The following is a 24,781-nucleotide window of genomic DNA, read 5'->3' as shown; positions in this document are numbered from 1 at the left end:
CCTCCAGAAGTCAAGAGTTTTTTTTACCTCTTAGTTCTAGAAAAATGTCTTCAGTTTTTAAACAGCTCTTTTTACTAACACCACAGAACATTATTCGTTATAAGTTATTTTATCAAACATAAAATATCTGAGTCGATTTTTCATTTTCCTATGACGTGCTACGTATCGTCGGTGCACTTCATGGTTCAAAGTGCATGTACTACAATCGCGTGCTAGCAGAATTCCCACGTGTGTCAAAGATGACACGTGTCCCATATGATTTTCAGCACTGTACTAGTGTATAATAATATAATGTATATTATTATCTATGTTGAGTAATTTCACTAAAGTACACTGAAACACCACTGTCAACAAATCGAAACGTCATAATCTAGTACCTACCTAATTATATTTTAATTTTAAAACTTATTAAACTAATATTGTATTAATATTAGTTACTAAGTGAATTAACATTAATTCATAATAATATGTACAAGACTATGAATGGTCCTACCATTTCTACCAATACAACAATTTATTATAAATCGGAGTGATGGACTCTCACCAAGGCCGATGAGTGTGTGCTCGATATATTCGAGATGAATATGGTGCGTAGGATATAATATGGGAATGGGTCCATACTAGAAGGAGGAGAAGGATGTAGGTGTTTGCCAAAACTTTGAGCTATATAAACTTTTCCAAGTAGATTCCATCGCCGCAATTGTTAAAATTAGCAGGCTTTCACGGACGGCCCATGTAGCAAAAATGGATAACACAAACAAACACCTCTCCAAACCAATCAGTCCGGCACCACACTCGGTCTCAATCGAGCGTATCACGAGCTCTTACGTTTGGATGCAAATGAATTTATGCCTTGTAATGTCGCAGGAGCAGATACACAAGACTAGGTCACCACGCTCTTAAGTGAGTTTTGATTGAGTTTACTGATTGACATAATTTAATAAAAAATCCCATGGTAGAGAAAATCACGGAGAACTAACATCAACACTAATACAAAAACAAAGCTGAAATAATACAGACATACAATAAATATGTGAAGAGATCTTTACGTCTGCAATAAGACGCTCAACTATTCCCTTTCGGAGCACATTCTCGAACATTCCCAGAAGATGTGGTTTGCATATTGTAGCTCTCCGCTACGATTATCGGGTGATAAGTTCAAGCTCAATGAGGCTGACAGTGAATCCAACATGGCCAGTCAAAAACTGACTGGTTTAGAGGTCAGGAGTCAGTTTAGCTATCTCCAATCGCCATTGTAGTGCTCAATCGCTGAGGGAAATCCTGGATACCAGATCAGACAATCAGAGGTTGATTGGCAGACCCAGACATCTGAAGGATACTGGTTGTTGGAGGAAGCTAAGACCCACCATAGGTTATTGGGTCACTTATCATGATGATAATTTAAATCAATTACACATTTATGCAGATTATAAATGTGTTAATTATTCCTTATAAAAGACAGATATTTTTTTAATTTTATTGGGATAATATACTATGTATTATGTATTCACATTAACACAATGGCAGAAAGTACACAAGACGAAATATTAAAAATTAATATTGAATTGGTATGTTTATATTTTAATAATAAGTGGCATCTGTAGTTGTCAATTCAGAACACTTTTTGGTGAATTCATTTATTATTTATTATATTATATTAATATTATACATCAGCAGATTTTTTGTTGCACACGGATTTCACGTTTTTATATAAATTTACCATTTAAGTTTCTATAACAAACATATTTCCCCTCCACAGGTTTATATTAAAATATATTTTACAAGAGACAGTTGTTTAGCTATTTGTAAATTCTTGCCCGAGTTAAAAAAAATATTTGACTACTATAACTACCTATATAAATGTACGAGAAATAACTCGAATAAGTGACAAATCAGAGAAATAAATCATTTATTTCAAACTGAATTTAAAGTGAACGTTCGTTCCAAATACCCACCCATTACAGAAAGTAATCAAACACCCCAAGTTTTTACAATTTTACAAGTTTACAATTTTCTTCATTATGGTGATAAAAATCTAACACTATGTGGTAATTATGCCAACTAGTTACTATAAATATGTCATATTATTTAATAATTACAAGATAAATATTATATACCACGTTTTTAAATTTTCTGTTGAATCATATAAACTTGACAATTCTATTTATTAATAAAATCTTTTTATTGCACTTGATAGAAATAATGAATAAATATAATAGAATACAGAAATGTCATTTTGACATTTCATATTCACTTCCATAGTAATGCATGTATATATTAATAATTTAATTGCTATGACCCCCTTAGCAACCAATAATAGTGTTTTACTTTTTACGATTTTTTTCGAAATAACTTTCCATACAAAACAGAAATAACTGAAAATGAATTCAATTCTGCATAAAAATGGCTAGAAGACGTAATAAAAGAATGCATTGTAATCATGTTCTGATAAGTATTCTAAAAGTTTCAAATGTCTAGCTAGTCGGGAAGTAAGTTAAAAATTTTCAATCGTCCAATATAAATCTTGGAGAAACAAGAAAAAATTTGTACTGGACAAACAAGAATACGAGTTAATAAAATCGTGGTAAAATACAATGCATTGTCGTCGTGTTCTGATATATTCTAAAAGTTTCAAATGTCTAGCTAGTCGGGAAGTAATTTAAAAACCATGGACAAACAAGAAAAAAATTGTAATGTACAAGAAAACCATTGTACCAGACAAACAAGAATACGAGCTAATGAAAACGTGGTAATAATAAAATATTTATTATATCTTCCAATAGGTATATAAAACCCGAAAGAAAAAAGTATTTAGTGTTCTTTATTCAAAACACAATTTTGTTTTAATTATTATATTAGGTATTAGGATTTTTTTCAATAATTCAATCACACAAAGCCGAGAATGATTTGCATGTAATGATGTAGATATTTCGTTTTTTATAAGTGAGATATATATTGCGTCACGAATAAAATACTTGGTACAAAAAAGAACCTTGGTTTTGTAATCCGGAAGATTTTAACACTATACAACTAAGAAATATTAAGCCTACTTCAGACAGAGATACATCTGTCTACGAACAAGTGAATCATCACCACTCGAGTCGCCTCACATTTTGAAATTTTGTCATTATTGAGTTAAATATACCAAGTGATTCTAAATGCATTAATCTATATGAAGAGAAAATAGTTGGCTATCAAAAGTCACTTTGAACCATGTGAAAATCGTTGACAACGTTGACTATGGTGTCATAACTTATAGTTTTCAATGAATAATATCCTAAACAAACTTAACCAAAGAAGAGTATTATTTTATATAAATATGTATTTAAAAAAAATGTAAATCGACTGACTCACTGATTAATATTTAAGGGAGTTCAATATATTTATTCTAATTACAATTTTTGCGATTATCTCAAAACTAGACTTTTGGAATGGATATGTGAGTTATGATTATAGGCAACTCATTTATGGTGCTATAAAATTTAGCAGGTCTTGGCTTCCTACAAAAACTTTCACCATTTGACCTTGACGATTCAGGGTTGGCATTTTTTGTAATTACTTTGACTGAGCATTCTTTAATCTCCTCGTTATGTGGCCAACACCGGATTGTAGAGCCAATGTAAAACGTAGTGTTGACCTTATGGCACTCAAATCGAGCGGGCCAACAACTACGTCTATCTTGGACTACACACGTAATAGTATGCATGACGAGATTGCTCGCAGAACCAAATTGGCATGGAATACTTTTGGGTGCCTAAATAGTGTCTTTAAAATTGATCTCCCATTGTGTTTCAAGCGTAAAGTGTTCAAACAATATATGAAACCAACGTTCACGTATGCATGTAAACTGTGGACTCTTATTGTAAGTGAAATCCGAAAATTTCGATCAATATCAATGTATGAGGCAGCAGACAAAAGAACGTGATGTAATAGAGATAACTAAGCAACTGACATGGCGATGAGCTGGTCATATCACCACTATACAATGGTATCCAAGGGGCATTAAACGCCAACAAATATGCACTAAAACTCACTGGATAGACAAACTCACAAAGTTTGTTGGATATACGTGGCAACATAGAACTACGGACAGATAAGAGTAAAGGGAGCTAGGGGAGACCTTGAATATACCACAGTTGATGATAATGATGGTGAGACTTGAAATAGTTAAATTAATTTATAAACTCTTTCTCTAGTGCAATCATTTTAATAAATCGTTTCTTTTATTCAACGAATAATTCACAAGATTTTGTAAATGTCACATTCCATATATTGAATATACATAACTTGAAAACACCTCAGATATAATATACTTAGATACTAGGAAAAAATATATCTGAAAAAAATACGATGCTTGACGGGATTTGAACTCGTATAACCACTGGTATCGTGCCAACTGTGCATTAACCAATTATGCTACGAGCCTCCTATCTAATAACGACAATTCAAACTAATAGGTCATACATGAAATTGGTTAATGCCCGTCGAGCATCGTATTTTGACAACGATTTTCTTAGCTCGAATTCTTATTTTGTCCGGTGGTTCTTTGTGCGGTACAAATCTTGCAATCGATTTTTAACTGACTTCCCGACTAGCTAGACATTTGAAACTTTTAGAATATATCAGAACACAATGTTAATGTATTTTTAATACTTTTAGCCATCTTTAAGTAGAATTGAATTGATTTTCAGTTAATTCTGTTTTGTATGAAAATTTATTTCGACACCATTATTGGTTGCTAGGGGTCTGGGGTTCTAGCAACTAAACTATAAATATATACGTACGTAACTATGGAAATCAATATGATATGTCAAAATGACATTTCAGTATTAATTGTATCAAGTACAATTTTTTTTGATCGTTTAAGCTAGTCAAATCAAGTTTATTTGATTTAATAGAAAATTTAAAAACGTTGTATACAGTTAGTTATAATTAAAAGTTATAAAATTTAGTTCTTTTAATCTTTAAATTATTTCAAATATGATTTTTGTAGTAGGTATATTTATAATAAATATCTAAAGTGTTTTCAAGTTATGTATGTTTATTAATCATTTTAATTTAAAGTGCATGTTTATGATAAATACTAATTAACATTAGTAGGTAAAGATACATAAAGGTTTTTGTAATATTTTTATTAGAATACAACACAAATTAATGATATAATTGAGTTAATAAAACTAACAAAGCAATTATCAAGTTAATACATTGCTCTTTTTTATTTTATAATTTAAGCTGTTGGCGTATCTTAAATATTTTTCACTCAGTCGTAACAAATAACTCAAGGTTATAACAGTGCCCAAGTAGTGTACATTAAAAGATAAATTATAACAAAACAATTTATTGTTAGATTTATTAATTTAAAACGAAGTGAAAGTACAGTTAATGTGATTGACATTAAAAAAGTTTTGTGGTAAGATTTAAAAAAAATTCTCTTTTTCATTTTTAAAACTTTAAAATCAGAGAACATAATACAAAAATAATGGGATTAGGTTAATATTCTGTGTGTAGTTATAAGAAGGTGTGATTCTAGGTTGTAAAAAAAATATGGAATAAACTGAAACACGTGTTAAAGAATAATAATATGTTATTTTCAACATTTGCGTCAGTACCTATTAACGTTTGTCACGTAAAAATGAAGCGCATTCAATATTGGTAATATTGAGGATCGGCCTTTTTTATTTCATGCGCTTAATGTTCTGCCCTTTAGTACTTCATAAAGTCTTCATATTATTAATCTGTTCTTTGATTGAGATGTTTTTTTTAAATAATGTGAAGATAGTATAACTCACTGTGGTCTCTTAAAATGAATAAAATTAACTTACATTTTCGTAAAAATGTATATTATAATATAAAACCAACTACGTTGTTTTTTCAAATGTTTGTTTTATCGAGTGCAAAGATTTAATCAGTTGGGTGGCTAGTGACTCTACCATTCCTTTCAAAACATTTTTTTAATTGATCGTTTGTGTCTTTTATTTAAAATTTTAAGGGGTTTTTTTTTTAACATGGGGGAGTTATCCAAGAGTTATTTTTAAACCTACAATATTGTATATCAAAATTACCAAATAATATATTCATATTGGGCACGTTCTCATGATATTTTTTTTGTATAAAAGCTTATTGATAAATGAACGAAAAAGTGTTCTCTTTTAAAGCTATCTGTAAATTTTGAATATATGTTTAGATCCATAATATGATAAGGTCAGTGGCTAAAACCCATTTTCTGTAAAAAAAATCTATCAAAAAATCTTCCAGATCAAGATCCATAACGGATGTCTTGTTATTTATAATATATAGAGTCTCTATGATAATATCTCCCCAATGACAATAAATTGTCTTTTGTTTAATTCATCGACACCTTAAGTACCTAACTACTTATCTATGAACCTATTGTTAAGAATATTCGATTTGTTTGATTTCGCCTATTGCAATATGTATAAGAATATTATATTATTAATCAACCCCAATTTATCCACCCTATCTAGCTATGTTACTTTACGCACACAAACCCCTCCCCTGTACATAAACTAAGCATCACTCATATTATTTAGTACTATTTCATTTATTTTATAGAATTGTAAATGATTCTATTATCATTAAAGTTGTTCAAACTTAACTAGTGAGTTGTTTTACTGCGGATCGATTTATTCTCTTTTATTTAAACCATGTCACTATACTTTGTGATTAATATTGACGAATAAACAACAGTGAAGAATATCTTCCACCTAGTCTTATTATTGACAAAATATACCTTACACTGGACTACGTGAAGGATCGGGACACGTTGGTAAGAATTTCCGTTGCCAAAAATAATATAACAATATACTCGAACACAACCAGTACTGATTAAAATAATAGTTATGTTAGGTGAATTAAATACTATATAATATTATGACTTATTTTAACTTTGCATTTTTATATATATGATTTTGTAGGCATTTATATTTCTACCACCTAATAAATATAAAAATAATGTTAATCAATTCAAGAAGACAGGACTGAGTTGTACTTGACTGCTAACAATTCGTAAACAATACAACTTTGTAGCGCTATACGAAATGAAAGGGACGACCTTGGCCATGTCTTTTTTACTTGTTCATCAACTTGTTAAAGTGAGGAAGTATATTATGACAGTTAATCAAATATCTCAAAATGTTAGTTACCATGTCTAAAAAAAGTTAATATTATTTAATAATCATTTAAAATAGAAAGCTAACAACAATTAGGTACATTCTACATAATATAAAATTTATCTACAGTAATTATTCTTCTACGGCGCTACATCCCGGGGTGGGATTTGGCCTCCTCCACAACCGCTCTCCACTCACTCCGGTCTCTCGCCAATCTACAGTAATTATTATGAATTAATAATTATTATGACTCTACAATAATTATTAAGGACATCAATATAAATTTGATTGGAAAATGATAATGTTAAAATCATAAATAATAGATGTGTGACAATATCACATATTATTATTGCTAATTAATCAGCCATTATTTGACAATTTATTTATCAGTTATAAAAAGTCCACTATTTTCCATTTATGTACTTAATAAAATTAATAAAGACAATATCGGAGTTAACCTTGTCATAACCATTTTACAAAGTTAATGCAATATAATTGATAATACGAATATATTATTATTAATAATGCAATTTTAACAATGTTTTTCTTAGCTCATATTCTTATTTGTCTGCTGGTTTTTTGTCCAGTACAAATTTTGCAATCGATTTTCAACTAACTTTCCGACTAGTTAGACATTTGAAACTTTTAGAATATATCAGAACACGATGCTAATGCATTTTTTAAATAGTTTTAGCCATCTTTAAGTAGAATTGAATTGATTTTCAGTTAATTCTGTTTTGTATGAAAAGTTATTTCGACACCATTATTGGTTGCTAGGGGTCTGGGGTCCTAGCAACTAAATTATTAGTATATACGTGCGTTACTTTGGAAATCAATATGACATTTCAGTATTGTTTCTATCAAGTACAATTTTTTTTATCGCTTAAGCTAGTCAAGTCAAGTTTATATGATTCAACAGAAAATTTAAAAACGTTGTATATAAAAAGTTCTTTTTACCTTGTAATTATTTGTTTTAGAAGAAGATAAAATAATAAATCAAAAATGACAGCTTACTTGCAACAAACACTTCTTAAGACAAATGATGATAATTTTTTGAAATTACTGGACGAGAATAACGTTTCAGAGGAAGTTATTAGAGAAAAAATGGCGCGCTTGAGGGACTGGTTCAAAATCCAGCCGCATTTGCCAGATATTGAATTAGGTAAGTGTGTTTATATTAATTTACAATATATTATGCTTGTATTTTCCAAGAACAGTTCGGTGGAACTGAGGTACAGAGCCGGTCTCACGGTTACGATTATTTTTTTTAATTTGAAAAATTTTCGGCGCCCCCTTTAAATTCCCTCCATCAGTGGTTATTATAATTGCGAATTGTTTACTTGAAAACTATTTTTTTAATCTTCATCAACAAAATTACCAATTACATAACAGTTTACTGGTCATTTTACCTATAAGTAAAATATAACTAAATCAAGATGATATTTTCCTTACCAAATTATTAACCCCTAAAGTAAAAGATTTTTTTTTAATTGAAAAATACTCACAAGGGTCTTGCGTTTTAAATATTTATTCAGATATTTAATAGCAATTACTGTTTTATATTTTTTGTGAAGTTTTTACGCAATTAGTGCGCGAGGCCCGTTTACGCTCAGTCGGTCCAATTTCCCTGACAGGGCCTGCTGCACTTGCACCACTAATTGTAGAGATCCTTAAACTAAAAATACAGCGTATTTCCCTGCTTTGGATATTATAGACATTTTGTTGGTTAATAAACTAGGGAATACTTTACTTTTCCTGTCAAATTATTATCAGCCTAGGTGCTTTATTTTCATAGTTTTAATAACGTTATGCAGAACTTCCCGGTTATTTCCTATTTATTTGGAAAACTATTAGTTACCTTATCAGTTGAAGAAGTTTCGAGGTAATCTCTTTGCGGGTATATTGCACTAAGCAAGATATCAATAAGGTGCCGGTCCACCTAATATTCATATAATATACAAAGATTTTACATTCGCACAGAAAAGACAACATAAGTTTTTATACACTAGTATAACATTATTTTGAAAGTGACGAGGGCTCAAAATATAGCTTTCCAGTCTCCCAAAAAAAAAAAAAATGGTGGTATTTTTAAAATAATATAATTTTTCTTCACAAATACATTGTTACTATTTTAAAAAAAGTTTACTTTATTCCAATAATGACCACTTTTTAGAGAAGCTCCACTTTCGTTGCCATCAAAAAAGGCCTAATGGTATCTATAGGAATTTATTACATTCGGTGACAGTTGAAAAATAAGAAAAAATTGGGTTACGTTAAGTCAAGTTAAACGCCATTTTATTCATACATTACTAATTCACATGCTTTACAAGTAGGTACATTATTATGTTCACTTTCACATATCTATATAGTAGCATCTTGACTGCATTAATTTATCATGATGACATTTCTCTTTTTAGCATCCATTCTTAGATGCTATAAAAATGATGGGTAAGTTTGTATCTTTCATGAAACAATGTGTTTATAAATTATTTTTACTCTTTGAATGTAATATTTCGCAATAGTATATAATATCTGCTATCAGAATGAGCGGACCTTGTAGGCGATTTTGAAGGCCAAAAAAATACAAATTAAATACAATGACTTTAAATTTAAATTACTTCAAATTCTATTAATTAAAGGCTTTGTTATTACCAAATCAATATGTGAAATTTTTTTAGTAATAATAATATTACAGAATCAAATAAAATACATAACAATATTTTAATATGGATTGAACGGACATAGAAGGACAATGGAAAATTAGCTTCCTCTTCAAAATTCAACGAAAACTCTATGAAAACTGGTCGATATATGTTATAAAATATAAAATTCTAATAAGTACCTACTTATCGTATTTTGAAATCTATAGATGGAATCTAGGATAATTTGACCCAGTTGTGTCTACTATTATTAACTTGACAGTTATTATTGCTATAGCAGTGCGGGTTAATTTATACCTAAAATACACGTTAGTTACCGTACGATTTAAAATAGCAAATTGTTAACGAGTTTTCAAAATAAGCATAATATAGAAAAGGTATTTTAATTTTCCAACAATTAGTAGATTACTTTCTAAAAGACAGAACAGTATTATGAGTCATTCAAGCCCTCCGCATGAGCCGATTTTAGTGAGTAATGTTTTAAATAGTTTAATAGTTTTACAGGTGCATAGCCAACACGCCAGTGTTGCCATAATATAATTTATAAAAACATCGCTTGTAAAATTATAACATTGGAATAAATATTCGATATCTGGCAACACTACGACACGCACACTGTCACACATATTTTCGAATAACCCAGGAAAGGGTCGCGGAGGAAGCGTGAAGGGGGCGAGGCAAGTGCATGAAAAAGTTCGTCATGTTTTGAAGGACAAACACATGCAATAGCTCTGTCTATATTTTTCTTTAATCTAAGGAGTCATTATTACTTCATTTCAAAGGTGGAAGTGATAAATGGTAACACATACTTATTCATACATGGTCGAAATCCTGCGAAAAAAAAATATTGACTGAAGTAACAGTTCACTCGAAGCCGAGTATCTGCGAGTCCCGCTTACATTACGGTGCTGCTTTACGGTAGTGAGTCATGGCACCTTACGAAGGCTTATTGCAAGGTTTTTTTGGTGAATACTGGGTATACGGTGTGACTTTAGGAGTATCGAGGAGGTAAGAGAGCAGTCCAAGCAGCTTTTTATCATACTGAGAATGAGGAGTCGACGTTGGATCTGGCTCGGCCACGTACTGTAGATATCTCAAACGACCTCACCGTGACAAGGATTCTTAGAGGCACCATTAAGTGTCCATATGCATATACATATAAACTGCCACAATCCAAAATACGTCAAACGGAGAAAATCAGCTTTGAAGTTTTTACCTTTTGCATTTTTGTACTGTGTTTTTTAAATATTATATTTAGATATTGAATGAATTTTTGACTTGAATTTGATGACTTAGAGCTATGCGATATTTACTATTAGCGATACAGTGAAACGTAGTAATTAACTCAAAACACGTAATTTTGGACTTGTGGCGGTTTAGTTGCTGGGTACGATATATGCATTTTTTTCCACCAGATGTCGTTTTTGCTTCACTTTCAGATATTTATACTATAAAAGAATATTCTTTTCGCTCGAAACTATTTTTATACCTATTTTACTGTTAATAAAATCAGTATTTTATTTTAGATGATCAGCATCTCATGCGACAGATAGCATACTACAAATTCAATGAGGAAAAGGCAAAGAAGAAAATGGATGCACTGTTTGCGGCAAGAACATTGTTACCAAAGTATTTTGGTAACCGTGACCCTTGGAATTCACGCATCTCCAAAGCCTTAGAAACTTTGGATTTAGCCATAATGCCGACACCTTTTAATAAGAACGAGAGACTCTTAATAATGAAGTACGTATAAAGTTACATTACACTAACCACAGCCAAGATAAATTAATTTTATATATTGTTTGTATGAAACGTTTGTACAATGTGCTGCGTAGCCAATATCAAACTCTGTGAGAGTCATTCTTGGCCAGCAGACTACTTTAGCATTCCTTGTTGCTTCTACCGCTAACCGATTTTATTCCTCACTTACCATACATACATAATAAATATCATGCTATGATATTCTGAAATTTAATTTTAAATGTGAACACGGTCATCCATCTGCGGTGAGAACTATTTCAAATAATGTTCATGCGAATATTTAAGACTTTCCTTCTAACGAAAAATAATTATTTTTTTAATTACATTTTAACATACTATTTAAATAATACTTAGTCATGATATTATATTCTACAAAAAAATATTTAATTTTCTTGAAACCAACTACACTCACCAATCAGCATAGTTATACGCAAAGCAGCCAGTCCACACAAACCTCAAGCAGAGATAAAAGCACTTTTATGTAAAGTGAGTTTCTTTAAATCTACAAAGCCTCTGTATACTGTTTATACCTTTTGAATGATAGATATTATATATATGATTTTGTGTAACTTATAAAAAGATAATAGATAATAAGAGATAAAGCATAAAATCTATGAAATTTTGGTGTTTTAGCAGTCCAGGCTGTTTTGTGCAAAACGGGTTTCTCTCTTATTAAACTCTTATTTTTGTAAGAAAAATCGATATTCTACATTTTTTCTTAGCTCGTATTCTTATTTGTCCCATACAAATTGATTTTTAACTAACTTCCCGACTAGCTAAACATTTGAAACTTTTAGAATATATCCGAACACGATGCCAATGCGTTTTTAAATACTTTTAGCCAACTTTAAGTAGAATTGATTTAATTTTCAGTTAATTCTGTTTTGTATGAAAAGTTAATTCGACACCATTATCGGTTGCTCTGGAGTCCTAGAAACTAAATTATTAATATATATACGTGCGTTACTATGAAAATCAATATGACATATCAAATTGATATTGCAATATTATTTCTATCAAGTACATTTTTTTTTGATCGTTTAAGCTAGTCAAGTCAAGTTTATATGATTCAACAGAAAATTTAAAAACGTTGTATATAAAAAAGTTCTTTTTATCTTGTAATTATTTGCATCTAATTTCTTAAAAAAAACCTTCTAAGTTATTCAAGTAATATGGGAGTTTCAAAGTTCTGAAAATAATTCGAAAAACTTGTAAATTATACATTAATATTTAGCTGCCTGGCACTGATTTTTACATGAAAAATCTATATATTATATATAATAAAATGAAAAACATATAATGTAATTGAGAAAATAATGTGAAGAAAAATGGAGTGTAGATTTTAATAATTAGGTAAGTAAATAATATTATCATGTGGCTGCTTTTTGCAGATCGAATATGGCATATTATTAGAACGCATTTATATGAGATTTTTGTATGACAGCAGCTTGGCTGATTTGTGCAGAATGTAAAACAAGCGTATGAGATTATGGAAATCATAATACCTTATGTTTTCAAAATTGTGGCCTGGCTGCTTTGTGTATAACTACGATTATTATATTATTATATTATGATAAATTGATTGTATTCTCTATTATCCAGACGGACCTATCATATAGTATAATTTAACACTATAACAGATTTAGCGAGACAGGCTAAGATGAATTTTGAGTAATTTACGCATACAAAATATACATAAACACAAACATACTTTTTGTAAAAAAAAAATACGCACATAGCGTCAGAATCAGAGTCATAATATTACCGCATGGAAGGACGCTGTTATTTTAGCCTTTCATTTAAGCAGAAATATTGGATTAAACACCTAACCGTTTTTTTTAATGGTATATGTTCAAACACGCGCGTTAACATGATCTTACTCCCTACTTCAGTTTTAGTTTGTCAATTTATGGCTACGGCCGTATGTTGTAGCTTAACCACTTGGGAATGCCAAAAGAAATGGCGTATTTCAAAGAAACAATACCTTATTCTTAGGTCAATAATTATTATAAAGCAATCATTATTCGTAGGATGTTTAGCTTATAATTAATACCTTTAGAATTATCTTCAAATGTGTTAATCTTGCCTAATTCTTGTCAAATTTGGAATCACAGAGATTATCAATATAATTTTTTATCGTAAATATTGCACTATAATAATGTCGATATAAATTATACTGATGGTTTTATAAATACGTTTAAAAATTAATAAATGTGAAAAATCTTAACACCACTGCACATGCATGTACTGAAATATGACTACATTCTAAAACATTAGAGCAAGAGGTTAAAAAGAATACGTTTTTATGTAATAAAAATACTTTATGCAGTTATCAAATGTATAAAATAAATATAAAGGATAATAACGCTTCAAAATTATATAAATAGATTATCTACGACGTAGGAATGGCCAGGATCATGCTTTGAAAATGCAATAAAAACTCCATTTTGACCTATGCTGAGCATGTCCCCTCTTAAGCAGAAATATTGGACACCGTATGTGAAAAAAAATGTATGAGTAGTACTTAAATTTAATATTGTGTTAATAACAATTTTGCAATACGATGTTAACTTTTTGAAATTCTAAGTTTTCATAGCGATTTTTTATATAGCAAACTATATAAGTAGATATACGTTATTTTGTACTTGTGATGTAATGGATAACATGCTTGACTAATAATAATAAGACCGTGTACTTGTAGTTGTGCATTACTTTTTATGGTTATAAATCTAGTCGTTTTTTAGTGAAATATTTACATAAGTATAAAAACGTTAAATATATCATTCTATATTCAGTAAATTAAACCAATAAAATACGAGTACTTCAGATAACACAAAGTTTAAATTTAGGTTTCGTAAATGTGGCTATACTCACCATTTGTCACTGATGTATAAATAGTGTACACGCACACCCTGATGAATGAGTTCCTACAATCTACATCATGGGTGGCCAACCTTTTCAGCAGCCGGGCCAGATTTAAAAAATGAGATTTCCTACCGGGCCGCACAACCGATTTTTTTTTATTATACAACACAAAAAAGAAATATATATTATATATTAGGTATTAGGTATAATAAAATAAAACAAAAATGAGAATCAAACATTTTTATTAGATTAGACTTTTTTGAAATAATAATAAAAAAAATAATAATAATTAGTGAGAAGTTTGATTTTGTGTGGCAGAACTAAGTGCATCAATATCGATATCGAATGAGGTTGTTCGTACACGCAAACAGTTTTCCAAATGCACATCAGTGATTCGTGTTCTCACTCGGGATTTGATATGCTTCATCCGACTACAAAGCTGTTCACATGTGTAAGTGTTTCCAAATAGCGAAGTCATCATTAGACCATGTTTGTAAAATGCAGGATATTTCTCCTTGTCCAAATATGTTTTGTAAAACTCTTCCAAACCAACCTGATATAATTTCTTCGTGTTGGCCACCCATGATCTACATGCATTACATTGTATTTTTTTTAATTGCAGGTTTAACATAGATAATAGTGAAGACTTTGATTTTGATCTATCTGTCCTTTGCGGATTCATGATATCTGATGTAAGGTTCTATTTAGATTCAACCTGGGGTGAGAATTATATATGGGATTTTTCCAACCTTTCGTTCAATCAAATAAAACAAATGCACCTACCCTCTATCAGAAAGTTGACACATGTTTTTCAGGTAAGAAAAATGCGTTATTAAAAGCATTCTCATATTAATAAACAGACGACGGTTCGTGATCGTCGTCATCATCGTCATCATCATCATCATCATCATCATCATCATCATCATCATCATCATCATCATCATCATCATCATCATCATCATCATCATCATCATCATCATCATCATCATCATCATCATCATCAGCATCGTCGTCATCATCGTCATCATCGTCATCGTCATCATCGTCATCATCATAATCGTCATCGTCATCATCATCATCATCATCATTTCGGGCATCCCTTTGGCTGTTTAGTGTTTCTTGGGTACCACTGTGTAACGGCACTTGTGATTGCACACTTGCCAAGCAACAACAATGTCCAGTTAGTTCATTGCAATTTAATCTGATTAGCGACCTTTATCGCAATGCGTACTCTTGTCAAACTTTTTATCCATTATTTTATTTTGTGGCCTTACCGCGATAATTTTATCAGTTTCATCTGAAATATGAATGACAGTTAGGTAGGTACATACAATAATAATTATTATCGTGGTATACAAATATACGATCTGAGTGTACCCATTTAATCAGCATCCATGGCGGAATTGCAATTTGAAGTTTGACATGCCCTGTAAAATCAGGCATGCTGGTAATATTTTATGTGCATGTTCTATAATATATATTATATGACAACGATTTTTTTTCTAGTACCTATACATATTTATATATAGACACATAATCCGTTGTTAACTCTAAATACCTAAATTATCGACATACCAACTTTTAGCAACAACCTTACGATATAAATTATGTATAATTATATTGTATATCATGTATTTTATGTAAAATCAAGGTTATTTGATATATGGAGCATGCAAATAAAGCACAAAAAAATCAGCATTATGCCTGGCTTTAGAGGGCAAGTTAAACTTGAATTAAAATTGAAATTACTCCATAACATGATTTCGAGACTTATCAATTTTTGGCAGTAACACCACAATAATATTATATTACATGTTTATATCGTCTTAATCTAAGAACCAGGAATTTAGAATATATTATAATAATAATAATTAATCATCTCAAATACATTATTTTATTATAATTCTAGTCCAATGGGAAAAGGCTATCAAGACGCCAGGAATGAGACAATGGTTTATGAACTTAGACCTAATGAAGTCTGATGAATCGAAGAGACTTGGAGAAAGAGACTTTCTGCTTGATGATATGGTGGGCGCAAGGGGAACGTTCAGGAAACTGGATCTTGATTAACTTGTATTACTCATATTGATGTACTTATACTTTTTTTTATAAAACCATGAGAGAAGAAAAAATGTGAAAAATTATAATGTAAATGTTTTAATATTACTACCCAATTTTAAGTTAAATAATATTGTTTCATTATAATTATCGTCACTGTTCTGGCAGAAAACACTAATTCGAAAAAATGACATTTCGAGTTAGTACCAACATGTTCCTTATTTCAAGCTTTACCGTCTGGAAACCTTCTTAATAAATAAACAGTCTTTATTATTTTAAAGTCATCCTTTTTACGATTACTTAATAAACTCACATGATAGACCATTATTTCAAACATTTTAACAACTTCAAAGTCAAATTAGTCAAAACTAGTATTCTCCAGTTAGTGTGTTCTGCCAGAACAGAGACGATATATACATAATCAGAGTATAATAGGAGTTAGTCTATTTTAAAAAACATCGATGTTTTTAAAAATAGATGAATATAAAAAAAATATTAAAACTATGAATTAGTCAAAAATCGCTTAGGTGATGCTTAAAAAACTTAATAAACTAAAATTTAATAATAAATATGACCATAAAATATATGTAACAATAGGGTACGGTCCGATTCAACAAATTCACATTTTATTACATTTTTTACAATTGTAAGTTTATCTTTGATTTAAAATAAAAAATATTTTTCTTTTTAATGTTTTCAGATACATATCTATTCATTAATACAGTTGAAATTGTAAATTATCAAAATAATGTCTCAAATTGGAAGCTTCGTATTTTTCCGCTAGGTGCCTCTTTAAAGAAGGCTCAGCAAAAACTTCACTTTAGTGATATTATTTAATAAATAAATTACCTATCTATACCTAAACGAATATCATTTGACTTAATAATGGAAAATAATGGTAGTAGAAATTAGCAAAAAAACATTTCAATATGACAATGGTTTTATTTTATTTATCGTTTTTACTTGTTTCTACAATAAGTATACAATTAAATGTGCTTTATTCAAGGGCAGTCCATTAACTTCGCAGATTATGTCACTCTAATAAGAGACTTGCTTATGTACTTTGTGTTTTTAGTACCTATTTAATTTTGGGCCTTATTTGTTGCAGGCCTTCGCTTTCCATTAATGAGTATTGAATTCTTTCTCGACTCTTTTAAATGAGCACTATATTGCCGCATACCGGAAGTTATCGTAGAAACAAAATATACGACCAAAAATATTATACAGAAGCATATTGAAGCATTTCTTATTTTGTTAGAACTAATGAATATTAATATTTTATAATAGACACATATATTTATATATTTTAGCGGCATGACTTCTAAAAAAGATCCACGTAATATGGCGCTACCCATTGACTGAATGCCGCAAGCGCTATGTAGACAGATTAGAATTTAACTCTATGTTAACTCCGTAATTTTTACTCACAATTTTACAGCCAGTCAGCTCAGTCTAATTAGCTCTGACTCTTGATCATACAGGTCTTCTATTTTGAAACTAAGCGCCTTACACTGCCGAGATTCGTGTCTAGTGTTAAGTGTGGTTATCTAGTTGTAAAATTCGATACCTACCTGAACTTAACTAATTCTTTGGCCAGTTTGTCTGGTAAATGTGTATTCTATTTTATAAATAAACCATCCTATAATAAAATATGTATATAATATGTACTCAGAGACCTCAGAGTACGTCCTAATGGTGAACTTTGTCAAAAAACCTCATAATGTCGTCGGTGTATTCATAAGGAATAATTAAATTGAGTTACTTTATTAAAATTAAATTTATTGTGAGGTTACGATGCTTTCTAAACCCCAATTTAAATAAAGACATTAGTAAATAATATTATTTAAGTGGTTAATAAGTTCTACTTAGTAATGAAATAATGTCTGTACAAGACAACGTAAACATTACATATTAAATAATCGAGCTATCGTATTTTCGCATCATAATATTATTTTCTCGATCTTTAAATAAAATTTTCTTTGACAGTTCTAATAATTCCCGCGTCAAAATTATCTTTCTCTCATCCTATTAACTGAATACCAAGAATTCTGTTCTAAAATATAAAAATATAATCTAAAAACAAAAATAGTGTAATTAAAATTATTTCCTGTCCTCCGACACAAAAGTTGTCGTATTGATCCGGGGATATCTGTATTATTTTTGTAGGTTTATATGAACTCACGACCTTTGTTATTTTTATAAAGAAATTGTATCTCGTGATCTCGCATGACGTTTCACTCAGCTTTATTAAAATTCTTCAAAGTTTTGAGTTTAGAGAAAGCTTTCGCTATACATTTATACTATATTGTCTGCCGTATAGTATATAGACAGCCCACCTGCCTTCTCGAGTTCACTCACAAGTTATTATTGCAGCACCTTACTAAGAGCAAGACGGACGGGGATTACAAGATGGGTCATTTCTTTGATATACTAGTTATCTATTTATAAATCAGAAAAATAATAAAAAAAATATTTTGAAAATTAGACCGTGATACGTATTCATTGACTCGTCGAATATACCATCAAAAAATTATAATACTTTGTCTTATGTAGCATAATAATAATTATGAACTACGAGGGTTGTCCAAGAATTAAAGACCTTTATTCATTTTTGGCGACGCGGATGTTATTTCTCAAAAATAGCAGCACTGGCGTGTAGCGTAGACTTTCCTCTTCAGAACGAGTAGTGAGCCGGCTCGGTAGCTGCTTCAGTATGACCTTTAGGTCAGTTTACAGTTATGGTAATGTGATGAACCAGCGAAACGTCAGGAAATGGTGTACTGAATTTCGAGTAGAACGAGTATTCATGATGTGGAGGGGAGAGGAAGGGGGTACTCAATTGGTGACGTTTTGTTGCCGTCTGACAGTCCGTGAGCTCGCATATTTGATCCCAGACATCATTAAGTCTACCATATAAACGATTTTGTGGGATATGCAAAGGCGTGCTCGTTGGATGCCCAAAATGCTAACGGAAGCTCACAAACGAAATCGTGTGAAAAGCGCTTAGGTCTTTTTGAAGCTTTTGGAGTCATTCAAGTAGGATCCATCATCCTGCTCATAATCCCGACCTGGTGTCGAATTATTTCCTTCTTTTTCTTCACCTGAAGCAACATTTGGAAAACGACCGACGAGGACGTAGAGGAAGAGATGAGAACATTTTTGAGGTCGGCGGGACCGGAGTTCTACTAAGAAATTGAGAACCTAGTGGCACGGCTCACCAAGTGCATCGATCGTAACGGGGACGACGTTAAAAATAGCGGGGATATGTACCCGAAATTTCGTATCCTTTTTTGTAAAAATAAAATTTTCCTGATTTTTAAAATATTATTGGTCTTTAATTTTTCATCATCATCATCATCATCATCATCATCATCATCATCATCAACATCATCATCATCAGCGTAAAAATAAAATTTTCCTGATTTTTAAAATAATATTGGTTTTTAATTTTTGGACAATCATCGTAAAATGCCGAGTCATGGTTAGGGATCGGATTTATATGCTAGTGCATGTTTTGTTAGGGTGTATGCATCGTTATGAGAGTTGCACAAAGATCCGTTTTGTTGTGCATATAAATAAATGCATATTGATCATCATAGATTGCCCTACGGTAGCTGTGATCGACTCATTTTTTTACCCGAAGCATTCACAAAATTAGATCACGCGGACTTCACTTTATAGAGTCACTGGAAATGGTGGAAGATGTTAAAGAAATATTGTTTTCCATACCAGGTGTGATGGAAGACATAAACGAAAAAATCGCCAATATTTTATCCAGAGATCCAGATTTACAGAATCTACAAACAAATGCTGACAACAAGTGACTAAAATAAACAATATTCACATTTCGGTATTATTAGTTAGATACCTAAAATAATCTTGTTTAAACCTATATTACTACGGTACATTGGTACGACTGTGTTACAAACACTCTACTTCTTGAGCGGACGCAGCAGCCCTCGTTGATTGACGTAATCACGAAAAGACGCTTTACTTGACTGGGACATGTGTTCCGTTTGGCAGAGTACCCATGTTACACAGCTTAGAGGGTTCCATTACTGTGGCTGGCCCTCCCTCATCCTTCAGCGATGCTACAAAAGTAATCTACACGCTGCGTGTCTGGCATGATGGGAGGCGCGAGAGTTGATGATAGACCGATGGAACTTGTGCTTGCCGTATGCTTCAATGCGGGGGGCATGATAGGGCAAAAGAAAAAAAAGTAGATATAAGTATAATAATATACGAGTAATATAATAGTTATAAGTCCAGATTCTTTCTTTTTCAAAGGCACTGACAAATTATACGATACGTAATCCAATTTTCGTTTAGATTAATTGTAACGTAAAAATATTTAAAATACATAATTTTGGAAACACTTCTGAGAAAATATAATATTATAACCAATAGAAAAAATCTTTTTGAAAAAAGTAAGACACCCCACAGGAAAATCCGTGACGTCGGTTAGTTATTAAGCTAATACCTACTTTGATTTAAAATACAAAAGCCAATTGCCAAATAGTAGCTTGATTTGGGAAGCGCTTCAGTGAGTATTAAAAGGCCAATAATAGTAAAAGTTTGTCGTCATTAAGTATGACTCTTTTAGCATAGTGGACTATGTGCGTGGGTGCGATATCTGAGAGATGTAGGTTCGTTTCCTGCGTGGGGATGTCTTTTGATGATTTTTTCCATTGGTTATAATGTTTTCTCAGAAGTGTTTTCAAAATTATGTATGTTCAATAATCAGAATGTTACATTCTTAAATCTTGTTAATTATTCGTAAGTAAAAAAAATTAATAAAATAAATGCAATTGACTAGTTTTGGATATGAATGACTCTGCGCTAAGAATCGGCATTGGTGCCAGGTTTTAATCAAACAAAAGCATGTGTGAGAATGCTCACCGCTGTCATTGTAAAAATTCCCATTCACACCTTTGCAGAGGAGAAAATTACACACGAAAAATAAATGCACATGTAGTCAAAATGTCGACAAAGATGAAACTTTTCCAGAACCATTGTTAGTGGAAAGAAAAGAAGACGTCTTCAAGGAGGCTCTAGTTCTGTTTTGAATATTGACAAATCTACGATATTAGGCTTGTAAAATTGTAGGGTGCAGACTTGGTATGTGGAGCGTACGTTTAAAGTGTTAACAATAAATAATTATTGTACGTATAGCAATGAGATATAATGAGCATAGCAGATATGTCTGAAAAAGTTTAATGTGCACTATTTATGGCGGATTTTAACAGCCTACCTCCATCCTTTGCCACTGCTATGTAGGACATTACAACTTTTTGTACCTACATAATATATAATTGCTGTTTTGTGATTCTTAAATATTATAACGCATTTATTGAAAAACTAACTTTCCAAAACATAACAAACCAAACTTTCAAAATATTAATTTATTTAAAATTAAGTCATTTTAAACATGTTTGGCAGTTGATGGGATGAAAGAGATATAAGTTCGTCTTGCTAGAAGTTTTTTGAAGGAGAGATTATTGATCATTACAAGAATACACTGAATACAATAATATTGATGATAAAGTAAGATTATAATCGCGGGTAATGATGTACTGGTGTGATCGATGTGATCAATTTATTGATTTTATAATGAACTGAGAGACTTGATTCGCGTGAAAAGACGTCAACTATGTCGAGTGAATAACTTGTGAGAATAGTAGTGCGTCTCGTGACGGATTCGATGAGTTGAGTGAGGATTCTTGCATTGTTCTTCCAATTTATACAAATGCAGTTGTTTGGGCTGATTAGGATCCCAATCCCATCCGTAAACCCGCAAAAATATGTCACGCTTACCATCCTTATGTATTAATGTCATCCAGGCACTTAATAATCCAGGGTCATCAGTAGACCGTGATTTGATAACAGGCAGTTATTCGTAGACCACAACTGCGTAAACTTGATACAGGGTGACCGTCGTCCAATTGAACTTATCTGATCTATGTCTAATTCTGAACATTTGGCAAGCCGTGATGCCGGCTGTTGTGATTCATCAACTTCCTTCTTCAAAAGTGAACCGTCAAATGCTGCGCAACGGGTAACCCAATAAACAATACCAGGCAAGTGCTAGTGCAACTAGACCATGGAGTCTGCCCGAACAACACCAAGGTCAGTGCCTGGATCAACTCTCGTATTAACTTCCCCCCTAGATCCATAATCCACAAACATAACAACACTGCAAAAAGCGTAACCAACAGTACATAATATTATATTACAAGAGATTTTTTTGCAATTACCAATCATAACAGACACTTATTAGACTATTATTATCATTTTATTTGTTTTGTTTTGACAACAAAACATACATATTAAAGTGTGTTACTCATTAAAAGCTGAGTTGTATGATTGCTATACATCTTTTACCCTATTACACACGACGCAAAGATTGTGTAAACGACCCGTGCAGAACAAAACATAATTTGTCATAAAAATTCAACTTGCATCCATTTAATGTTATGTTTATTGTTCTATTAGTAATAATAATAATATTATATTCATTGAAATGTTTTCTTTTTCAAGTAAATGGGTAACGTTTTTTAGTCATCTTTACATGATTTAAGAATTAATTACCCCGACGCCATCACAAAACAAATTGACGTGTTCACAGCTTGATTTTCGCTCTCTGATTGGCAACGAGTCCAAAATTTCGTCGCACATAATATAGTTGAAAATTATTTGCCGTTTCACTGAAGTATGCTCTCAATAATTACTTTCTTATAATATCATTTTTAATTTAAAGTATTATCAAAGATAGGAGAAGTATATAAATTTATCGACTTTCCGAAATCGAGTAAAATCGTGAGATAAACTTTACAGCTGACACTAAAATAAATTACTAAAACAATAAAAAAAGGTAAAAAAAACTTTAAACACAATCGCGTATAAAGAAAATATAAATTTCCAAAGAACTAGGTTTGTATTGTAAGACACAAGAACGGTACAAGAGAAAACTTTGAAAAAGGCTTGTATGGGTTTTTCGCAGCTCAAAGAAAAAATTCGTAATATTTTATGACAAAATATTCATATATCTATCCTTCGTAGATTTTAGATTTCAAAAGAAAGCTTTTGAATACCTACTGTAACTTTTCTATGCACTGTACTATTTGAAAACGGATAGTGTTTTTAGCACTTCATAGTAATATAACGTTGTAAAAATAAAACTTATGAAATATAAAATTATTTATATTATATTAGATTATATCTACATAATATTATATTATTAATACTATGTACAATAAGATCTAAAACTGAGAAAATCGATATTTTTTTAATAAGATCTCTGATCATCGGAATCCGTTGATTGAAATTTAACTAATGTGGTGTCAATTTTGTACTATTCTATAGAAATTTGTAGAATCTCACGAAACTACATACTAGATATATATCAATAGCGAGGAGTGGAGGTAGGCTGTTAAGATTCGAGACGAAATAATTGAGCGTAGTTATAGGCAAAGCAGCCAAGCCACACAAACCTCAAACAGAGATAGAAGCACTTTTATGTAAAGTGTGTTTCTTTAAACCCACGATACCTTTTGAATGATAGATATTATATATTTATAGATTTTGTGTAACTTATAAAGAGATAAAAGCATAAAATCTATGAAATTGTTATGTTTTAGGAGTCCAGGCTGTTTTGTGCAAAACGGGTTTTTTAGAATGTAGTGAATTTTGAATGCAGCCAACTTATTTTTGTAAGAAAAATAGTTATTCTTGCATCTATTTTCTTAAAAAAAACCTTCTGAGTTATTCAAATATTATGGGAATTTCAAAATTCTGAAAATAATTCGAGAAAATTGTAAATTATACATTAATACTTAGCTACATGGCACTATTTTTTATATGAAAAATCTGTATACAGTTGTTTCGTGTGATCGACGACAGTCGGACGTCTGCACTAACGAGTTAGCGAGTGTTTAAAAATAATAACCGGTTAAGCGTGCGGACGTAATAATAAATTATTGTTACAAAGTTGTTTACATTTTAAGTGTCTCTGACTACAGGGGCGCTTACTAAAAATCAAAAAAATACAACGATGCCAGCAATGGAACACCAAAACGATACCCAACAAACAATGTCGTATGCATCAGTTGCACAAACAATGCAATTTCCGAAGAAGGAGCAAGCCATCGTTCTAGATGCTATCGATGGCATTTCTATACGAAAATACACACTATCGATCGGGAATAAGGTAGGTCCATGTCATATAAGATATGTATCTAGGATTTCCCAGGGAAGAATATATATATACTTGAGTAGTCAAAAGCAAGCAGATAAATTAACAGAAAATCA

General features: G+C 31.1%; 1 long non-coding RNA gene across 2 annotated transcripts; it reads left to right on the top strand.

The window, feature by feature from the left end:
* Positions 1-5,262: 5,262 nt before the first annotated feature.
* Positions 5,263-17,172, top strand: LOC147069592 (uncharacterized). Of its 2 annotated transcripts, XR_015071142.1 has the most exons (6): positions 5,263-5,410; positions 7,260-7,350; positions 8,108-8,292; positions 11,317-11,533; positions 15,039-15,304; positions 16,253-17,172. It is a non-coding gene; the product is annotated as an uncharacterized LOC147069592 (long non-coding RNA). The 2 variants fall into 2 exon arrangements; XR_015071141.1 differs by lacking the exon at positions 7,260-7,350.
* Positions 17,173-24,781: the final 7,609 nt, after the last annotated feature.

The sequence above is a fragment of the Rhyacophila brunnea genome, unplaced genomic scaffold, assembly GCF_057557595.1.
Source record: "Rhyacophila brunnea isolate RB1 unplaced genomic scaffold, BYU_Rbru_1.0 scaffold_23, whole genome shotgun sequence".
Lineage (NCBI taxonomy): Eukaryota > Metazoa > Arthropoda > Insecta > Trichoptera > Rhyacophilidae > Rhyacophila > Rhyacophila brunnea.
Note: the sequence above shows the minus strand (reverse complement) of the source record. Positions and strands in the feature narration are given on the sequence as shown.